The sequence below is a fragment of the Triticum aestivum genome, chromosome 1B, assembly GCF_018294505.1.
Source record: "Triticum aestivum cultivar Chinese Spring chromosome 1B, IWGSC CS RefSeq v2.1, whole genome shotgun sequence".
Lineage (NCBI taxonomy): Eukaryota > Viridiplantae > Streptophyta > Magnoliopsida > Poales > Poaceae > Triticum > Triticum aestivum.
Window position 1 is genome coordinate 77368226 of NC_057795.1, and position 9688 is coordinate 77377913.

Below are 9688 nucleotides of genomic sequence, written 5' to 3' on the forward strand. Positions count from 1 at the left end.
TCCTGGAGACCTTGTACTATGTGAGGGCAGCAAATCTAATCCTGGAGACCTTTTACTATGTGAGGGCAGCAAATCTAATCCTGGAGAGTTTTTACTATGTGAGGGCAGCAAATCTAATCCTGGAGACCTTTTACTATGTGAGGGCAGCAAATCTAATCCTAGAGACCTTTTAGTATGTGATGGCAGCAAATCTAATCCTGGACATACTCTGTTGACTTGTCCACCAACCGCCACTTTCTATCCTTTTTTCAACCAATAATAGATTTGTTCCTTATCCACTTTGTACTTTTCTTTCCCATTATTTCCCTTTTTCAACCAATAGACCGGTTGGGTATCCGGTCTCTACTACTTTCACCATATTATTTCATCTTTGAATCAAGTCCTAGATTCATGCTACAACTTTCCCCCATTTCTTCGTTGTTTGAACAAAGCCCTAAATTTGAATGCATGAAGTAGCTTTACCTCTAATAATACTAAAAATTTAGGTGGCTTTGGAAGAGCTGATGGCAGTAGAAAAAGATGGACATGCAGAAACGTGGGGAGCTGGGGCAGTAGAGGGAGGCCTCTTTTGAAGAACTTATACCTGAGGGTCACCGGGATGTCGGCGGCGGCAGGTCGGATCTGCGCACAATACGGCAGGGAGGAAGAAGGGTCGGAGGACCTCCTGAGCTGGCGCTGTGTCGGAGAGAACGGCACAGGCAGAGAATCGGTCCCCTCCGGCAGTTGTGGGTTTCCTCCCTCAGTGGCGATGACCGCATGAACGATGCACCTTCTAGTCCTGTACACGCACCGGCCGAAGGGATCCGGTTGGATCTGTGACCAGCGGTCAGCAGAGAGAAAATGTCGCTAGCACTGTCTAGAGAGGATGAGAGAATGAAGAGAGCAACTCTAGTAAAGCAAGCGCTTAGGCCCTGCGTCCATATATAGTGGAGTGATTATCTTTTTTCTCTCCACAACAAGCGTTTCAATTTGTGTACGTGGCATTAAAGAAAAGAAACTCTCTATTTAAGGTGATTACTGTACGACTCCTACTTACTACTAGTAGTAGTACTACAGTATTGGTCACTTGTGCTCCCCACCCTCCATTCATTGAACAACCCCACGGGTGAATAAACATATAGTAAGTACTGTATTTATATAGAACGAACAAGCTCGAACTATTTTCGCGTAGTTAAAATTTGAGGGCGGGGCTTTTCCCAGGCAGTACACACGGCAGTTTTCAGGTAGGCGGTTTGACAGAGAGGCAAGGAGGGTGAACGAGTGGGGCTGTGCGATTTGATGGCGCGTTACTGCTGGAAAGACTTGTGATATGACCACTCACTATAGTCATGAATTACTGGTGCTCCGACTGGGGTGATGCCCCCCTTCCGTTCCGTGCTCTAATCTGGTGCATGACACGTCGACGCAGATGCTGACTCTCCCACATGTCAGAGTAGTAAGAAGGAGCAAAGAATGATGCGGTATATACTACTAGTATACTATACTACTCCCTCTGTTCCTAAATATAAGTTTTTGGAGAGATTTCACTATGGACCACATACGGAGAAAAATGAGTGAATCTACACATAAAATGCATCTATATACAAATGTATGTGGTCTGCAGTGAAATATCTATGAAGACTTATATTTAGGAACGGAGGGAGTACTACTCAGGTCGGAGAAGTGCGAACCACGGCAACCCAGTGAACCAGCAGTGCGAACCACGGTAGCCCACTGAACCATCAGTAGAAAACAATGTGGTGATATTTAAAACAAAAAAGAGGCTAGCCAACTCGCTACCAGGGAGCTCCCTCGATGGCAGGCTTCGTTGGTCCTTCGATCTTCGGAAGTCTGATCTTTGACTTCATTTCAGGCGTTGGATGTTCGCTGGCTGTTTCACTACTCATTTTTACTGCAGACCATTGGGATCTTGCAGCGCCCGTGTTGGCTGGGCGAGCTGATTCGAGGTGCAGAATCACCCTCTCCCCGCCCGCCGCATGCGCGCCGTGCCATTTGCGGGAGTGTGGGGTAGGCCTCGCCCAATCCCCCCGCCCGCACCACTCCCTCCCTGCCCCACGTCCAATCCCCTCGCCCGCACTGCTCCCTCCCTCCTCGATCTCTCTCCCTGGCCAGCCGCCATTGGTGGGAAACCCTAGCCCATTATCCCAATCAACACAGCCGCAGCTCCTCTCCTTCTTTCTCCCTTCTCCCCCTCCTCCCCTCACCACAGCCGCAACCTAGGGGCTTCGCCGTCCGTTTCGATGAGATCCACCACCTCGCGAGGTTCTCATCTGCCCTAGGTTGCGAGGAAGCCACGGGAGGAGGAGTGACCTCGATGCGAGATAGGTACGGAGGAGGAGCTCAACCAGCGCGTCTTCGGCCGGAGGAAGGAAGCAGCGGATGCGAGCCAGGAGGCGAATCGGCTCAGCCCAGCTATGGAGGCGGCCGAGGCGGGCGCGGAGAGGGCCGATGCGGCGGCGGCCAAGGCCAGGGAGGACGAGGTTGCATCCATCAGTGAGAAGCGGCTGATCCACCTGCGTGCCGTCACTGCAGGGATAGCGGCGCCGTCGCCCTCTCCCCTGGTGGCACCTCCATATGTGAGAACCTCCCTATCTTCCTGTTCCTTCACCTCCTCCTTCTCATCCCATGTATTTTAGATTTGTTTGTTCAATTTTACTCCATAGTGCTTGCACGCCCATGAATCTGGAAGTAACCCGCAAAAAAAAGAATCTGGAAGTAGACATTTTAGTGTTTTTCCTATTCCATTATCCGCTTTTTTTGTTGCTAAGAGTACATTTTTTTGCACGGGGGATTAATTAGGCTGGTTATATAGAATGATAATTGCCTCAAATGATTCAAATTAAGAGTTCTGCTCAAGATATATGTGCTACAGAACTAATTATTTTGAACTTGACCGCTCTTCAGATGTTGAGGTTGGTCCCGGAATGGTTGGCTTTGGGACTTTTGGTGGCAGTATATTCTTATGCCGATGAGAAGCATTTGCAGGACCATTATGTGGTTATCCGTGGCAGTGTGCTCCTATCCTCCCCGCCTCCATACTTCATTTTTGGAAAACTAATGATTTTAATTCCTGGATATCATAGGTACCATTGATTGTGCCTCAGCTTCGTAGCCGATCTTCGATCGTCCATGGCATCAACACACTTATTTTGTACTTGACCGCTCTGCAGATGTTGAGGTTGGGCCTGGAATGGTTGGCTTTGGGACTTTTGGTGGCAATATATTCTTTTGCCGACGAGAAGCATTTGCAGGACGATTATGTGGTTATCTGTGGTAGTGTGCTCCTATCCTCCCCGCCTCCATATAAACTAATGATTTTAATTCCTGGATGTCATAGGTACCATTGATTGTGCCTCAGCTTCGTAGCCGATCTTCGACCATCCATGGCATCAACATACAAATTGATAATGCAAACCTCAGGTCAATACCTCCCCTATTTGATTTCTGCGGCAGAGTGCTAATAACTTTTATTGTTTGTGTTTTTGGATAATATTTGCATGGTATTTCTATCATTGGTTGATTGCTTGGATACTTTCACTATAGTAGTTGTTCTGCCTCATCTATCACTATCTGCGGGCTTGCTTTGATTATGTGTCTCCCAACTTTCTGTAACTAAAAAGCAGCCTATAAATGTAGCGTGAATAAAAATGGTACCTTTCAGTTTTGTGCAAGTTCAAAGTATTAGTAGTTTCAGTTTGTCCACTTTTTGCAGGGATATTGTGTGAGGTCTGGTACAAACTTTTAAGACAATCACTTAATACATTCATGGGATCACCAACTTTTGACGTTTGTTGATACTAGCTAGGTGGGGCCATGAATTCCTAGAAGATTGTGGCAATTATCCTGCTTCGCTTGCAAGATTGTTTTCTAAAAATATCGTGGTAGTTGTAATTTCAGATTGCTGCTGATTTGACTAAATATGTTATGATTGTTTTTAAGCTTTGACTCTTTACTGTGTGCACAACTAATTCATTCCTAATTAAATCTTTCAATGGTTGATGGGAACACTACAGATCTTGCTTCTCTTCTTTTTAATGTTTCATATGTTTTCATGTACAAACCAAGGCATGCGGATGCGGGCGCGATGGCGGGCATCTCCGGCAGCGGCGGCGACCTACAGGCAAGAGGCAATGACTCGGGTGTTCGATTCGATCCAGCGCCATGGCCCGGTCCCTACGGGAGAGAGAGATGAGGGACAGAGAGAGAAGGAAGGAGAGGAGGGAGAAAGAGAGAGGGAGGTAAGATGCCGGATGTTACTATAGTATTAGAAGAATTCCTGACATATTTATTTAGAGGATTCTATGATATTTGATGCAAAATATTGATGGCCAGGTGAATGCCCTGGACTCTTCAAGATCGAGCGCACCATTGGACAGGCTGAGTACGTCCATCGACAGCCTGCCCAGTGTCCGGGTTCACCAAGCAGTACAACCAGAGACGCTGTCGGCTGCCTGTAGGTCTGGAAACCAGACAACATCTCTGAAACCCACTATCCTCTGATGCATGAATCTCTATGCTCAATTTGGCTACATCTAATTTGCCATCATTTAATCCTCCATAATGCAAACATCCTGTTTTTCATCAAGAGAAAGAACATTAAGAATTTTCGCACATTCTGTTGTAGCAATATCGACTGTATGAATACCAGTAGTGTGTTTGACAGTTTGTTCTTGTGGCTTCCAAAAGAAACCTGGAATGTTTGTTCTGCCGGTACAACTCTCTTTGGCTAGGACATTTTGGCTTCAAATAACATAAATGAACCTAAAACTTCTTAATATTTTATATCACTTTTTGTATTGATGTTCTTCATGCATGCTCATCTGCCAAGAGGTTAGTCACATAATGTCACACGTTCCTCAGCAGGCACCAAGCCGTCCGCTGTTGTCTCTGCCTGAAGAAGGATTATGGTTCTCCACCTCTTTGCTAATCATATTAAAATTCTGGTATGTTCTTTCTTTCTTTATTTTCTTTCAAGAAAAAGGTGCATCCTGTTCTTAATTTCCTATGATGATTTCAATGGCAATTTGTCAGTGTATTTCTAGCTGGAATTGTATGTATATCTTAAAAATGTGCATTGCAACAAATTAATAACGAGAATAGAAGCGTTTGCACCCATCTAACATATTTGTATGGTATTTTTCAAAAGCTCAAGCTTAAAGATGTGGCGTTGTATGAGGCTATCATTAGGATGGAAGATAAATTTAATGTTAAAATATTGCTTGAATTTCCTTTGTTCTGTAAACGGCAATACAAGATATGTTGCGCCATGGTTTTTTTCCAAAAAAATAACAACTAGCAATTAACGACACATCAAATGTTCTGTGGATCATTTTGTCAGGTTGGATTTAGTTGGTCATAATGGTTTTATTCTATGACAGGATTAATTTTGTTTGTACTTTAACCAGTTCAAGGATTGGTGGTCGAGCACTATGATCTTTGCACACTAAGGTTCGGTTGTGTTCTTTGAGAAATATATGTCCTACAAGTCTCATGTGTCTTGTCTTGTTTTCGATTTCCAAGCTACAAGCTTTTGATATCCTTCAAACGTGATTCTTTATATGTTGTTTGTTCCATCAATCGTAAAATGTAAATTAGCAATTAGGCGTCGACATAGTATAGTGGAACCATTGTGCTTGATGCAGTTTTATTTTAGTGTTGAAATGTTTTTCTTAGTTTGTTTGGTGTTGAGAAATATATTCGTTTTCCAGCAATTGTTTTCTAAATCCTATCAACACATTACCTGATATGGCCTTTGAAGTTTCTGTTTTATAACGATCTTTGTTGCAGTGGTCAACTTGAGTATGGTATAGCTTATTATTTTCTGTTGCAGCTATTCCGGAGAAGTTTAGAGCTTCTGCAACCTTTTGAAGACACGATTTATAGTTGCGGAGATGAAACAAGCAATCAGTTGCGATGCATTACATAATATTTTTGCTCTGGACATTGATGGGTATTATTTTGCCACAAAGGACAGGAGCTTTGCCATTTGACTCGAAGGATAAAGTGTTCATCACAAGGGGGTGGTCTTTAGGATGTACACAAAAGAGGAAATTTCCTTTTGTATAGAACCAAATTATATGATGTAATTGACCATTCTCTTGTACACAATGTTTATCATGTATTAAGTACATTTTATTGTCAAATATGTTTACTTTTTTAGTTGCACAAGTTCATAACTCCTTGGACTTTCTAATTGCAGGCTGAACTATTTGAAACCACTGATCTGAGTTTGTTGGGTCTGTGTATTAGTGAATGTGTGTATTGAAGTTTGGTGAGTCTCAAGAAGAACCAAACTTTTGTTCCTATCTCATCATATGCTATCTTAAATGCAAAATGTTAGCTACTTCAATCTCATGTTTAAAAATGGAATTGATCACAAATTGTGCATGCTCAAGTACGTAAATATTTGTAAAGAGAAATCATTATTAAGTTTCGATTAAAATGATTTGTGTTGGTATCAAGTGGTTACTCACACCTAAAATTACAAAAAAAATCAAGTATTTTCAATGCGCCCATGGTTTTAAATGGGACTCTGCGCTATTTGACCCAACGATTGTACTCCAAGCGGCCAACCAAAAAACTCTATTTTGTTTTAAATGGGACTGCTACCAAAATAAGATGTGTATATATATCTAATTATAGACATGAACCCATCATGTTTCATATTAAAAGGGATTCAACCATGGATATTTTTTTCATCGCAAACATGGATTTAGCGTGCCTCTGCGCCATTTGGCGCAACGGCAAGCTACTGTTTATCCAGACTAAAGGAGATTAAATTTGTTGCCATATGTGCTTGACCACAACTAAACCTTGAATATCTTTTCATCGCGCACATGGAATAAACATGTTTTCAATATAATGTGATTTAACACATGGCCTTTCTACTACAAATATCGAATATGTCCTTACAAAATGAAACTATTTTCATCGACAACATGGCTTTAGCGGGTCTCTGTGTCATTTGACGCAACGGGTCAACTAGGGTCAAACACGAATACAACATCACAATACATAAGAGCATCATCCGACTACGGATGAATCACAAATAGCAACTCAAACGACATTCACCCTGCTAGCCCAGGCTGCCGACCTGGAACCGATCCCCTGATCGAAGAAGAAGCAGAAGAAGAACTCAATGCAAGCAAGCATCGCTCTCGCGTCATGATCATCGCACAACCTGTACCTGCAACTGTTGTTATAGTAATCTGTGAGCCACGAGGACTCAGCAATCCCATTACCATGGGTATCAAGACTAGCAAAGCTTAAAGGGAAAGGAAGGGGTAAAGTGGTGAGGCTGCAACATCGACTAAGCATATATGGTGGCTAACATACGCAAATAAGAGCGAGAAGAGAGCAAAAGGAACGGTCGTGAAACTAGCAATGATCAAGAAGTGATCCTGAACTCCTACTTACGTCAAACATAACCCAAAGACCGTGTTCACTTTCCGGACTCCACCAAGAAGAGACCATGACGGCTACACACGCGGTTGATGCGTTTTAATTCCGATCAGGTGTCAAGTTATCTACAACCGGACATTAACAAATTCCCATCTGCCCATAACCGCGGGCACGGCTTTTGAAATTTTAAACCCTGCAGGGGTGTCCCAACTTAGCCCATGATAAGCTCTCGTGATCAACGAAGGATATACCTTCTCCCAAGAAGACCCGATCAGACTCAGAATTCCGGTTTATAAGACATTTCGACAATGGTAAAACAAGACCAGCAAAGCCGCTCGATGCATCGACAATCCCGATAGGAGCTGCACATATCTAGTTCTCAGGGCAACACCGGATGAGACATCCTACGAGTAAAACCAGACCTCGAGTTTCCCCGAGGGGGCCCCGCAGTCTACTCGGTTCGGACCAACACTTAGACAAGCATTGGCCCGGGGGGGTGCTAAAATAAAGATGACCCTCGGGTTGGCCGACCCAAGGGAAGGGTATAGGTGGTGGTGAGGCAAATGGTAAAATCAAGGTTGGGCCTTGCTGGAGAAGTTTTATTCAAAGCGAACTGTCTAGGGGGTCCCATAAATCACCCAACCGCGTAAGGAACGCAAAATCCGGGAACATAACACCGGTATGACGGAAACGGGGGCGGCAAGAGTGGAACAAAACACTAGGCAAAAGGCCGAGTCTTCCACCCTTTATCAAGTATATAGATGCATTAATAATATAAGAGATATTGTGATATCCCAACAAAATCCTGTCCACCATGGAGTAATCTTCAACTTCACCTGCAACTAGCAACGCTATAAGAGGGGCTGAGCAAAAGCGGTAACATAGCCAAACAACGGTTTGCATAGGAAAGGTGTCAAAGGTTAGAGGTTCATGGCAATATGGGAGGGTTGATAAACAGGTGATAGGTAGCGCAGCAAAGCGATAGAACGAAGCAACTAGCATAGCAATTATAGTAGTGAGATCCAGGGTAGCGGTCATCTTGCCTGAAATCCCGCAAGGAAGAAGAACGAGTCCATGAAGAAGATGAAGCCACGAAGACGAACCAAGCGTAGACGAACGAATCCTCACGATCGCAACGAAACAGGAACTATCGAGAAGAAGCACACAACATAGTAAACACACCACACATAGACAAGACATGATGCACAACAAACATGATGCATGACAAGGCTACATGAAGCTACTCATGGCAAGAGATGATGCAAACAAGAGCAACACATCAAGGCAAGTTTAAATGAGGCCGGGAACAACATATAACAATTCCGGTAAGTCCTCATATGCAAATTTCGAAGTTGGTCCAGATCTGAATAAACCTTATGTTCAAGTTTTTAAACAGCAAGTTAAGATACACCAAGATGATCTACACGAGATTCTAGTCAAGTTACATATAAAGTTCATTTAGTTCGGAGGTACGACCTAGAAGATATGAGCAAAATAAGTCAAACATGGCATTGATGCAAAATGCATACAAACATCAAGGAAAAACCTCAAAACAAGGATGCAACATGATAATATGAAACTACATGCAAAATCAAGCAAGTTTCATATAGAGCACGCTCAAAATGGAGCACCGGTTCAACACGCACACATGAAACAAGTTATAAGGACAAGCTGTCCAAAACAGCAACTAGGCATATTGCAAGCATCAAAACAACATGCTACGGGACCTCAACAAGAAAACAAAAGGCATGGGCATGATGTACAGGTAAAGCATTACAAAACATGAACACTGAGCTATCTCTAGAAATCACTAGAACATGCTCAAACACACATGGCAAGATTGCAAATAATATCAGTTCAGACTTTGCAGAAATTAACATCAGGTTGCAATGTTCAGAGCTATCAAACAACATGTTACAGGAAATTAACATGGCAAACAAAGACATGGCATGAATCTACTATACCCATAGAACAAAAGTCCTTTACTGACCATGAGCCAAAAGGATCAGAAGATATGAAGGCACCCATGTAAACATGGCAAGTTATATTACAGATTCAAACATGGCATGAACAACAATAAGAAGGCATGTTGGTGAGCTTGTACCACTCACCACAGAGAAATACATGGCATGGCAAGGCAACCAACAGTAATAAGGCATGTGTATGAAGCTAAGCATGGCAAGAGCAGGTTTATAGGGTGCATGGATCACTAGCAACAATCATGGCAACAACTGAACTTAATGTTAACAGGCTGACACCAACATTATTTAGCAACTTTGGAGCAAGA

General features: G+C 43.2%; 1 long non-coding RNA gene across 8 annotated transcripts; it reads left to right on the forward strand.

Annotated features, from left to right (window-relative positions):
- Positions 1–2016: 2016 nt before the first annotated feature.
- Positions 2017–6159, forward strand: LOC123108346 (uncharacterized). 8 transcript variants are annotated; one of them, XR_006451880.1, is made up of 8 exons: positions 2017–2576; positions 2905–3083; positions 3171–3420; positions 4066–4238; positions 4333–4457; positions 4861–4943; positions 5379–5448; positions 5831–6159. It is a non-coding gene; the product is annotated as an uncharacterized lncRNA (long non-coding RNA). The 8 variants fall into 8 exon arrangements; XR_006451888.1 differs by having other exon boundaries at positions 5406–5448; XR_006451881.1 differs by having other exon boundaries at positions 4864–4943; positions 5406–5448.
- The last annotated feature ends 3529 nt before the right edge of the window (positions 6160–9688 follow it).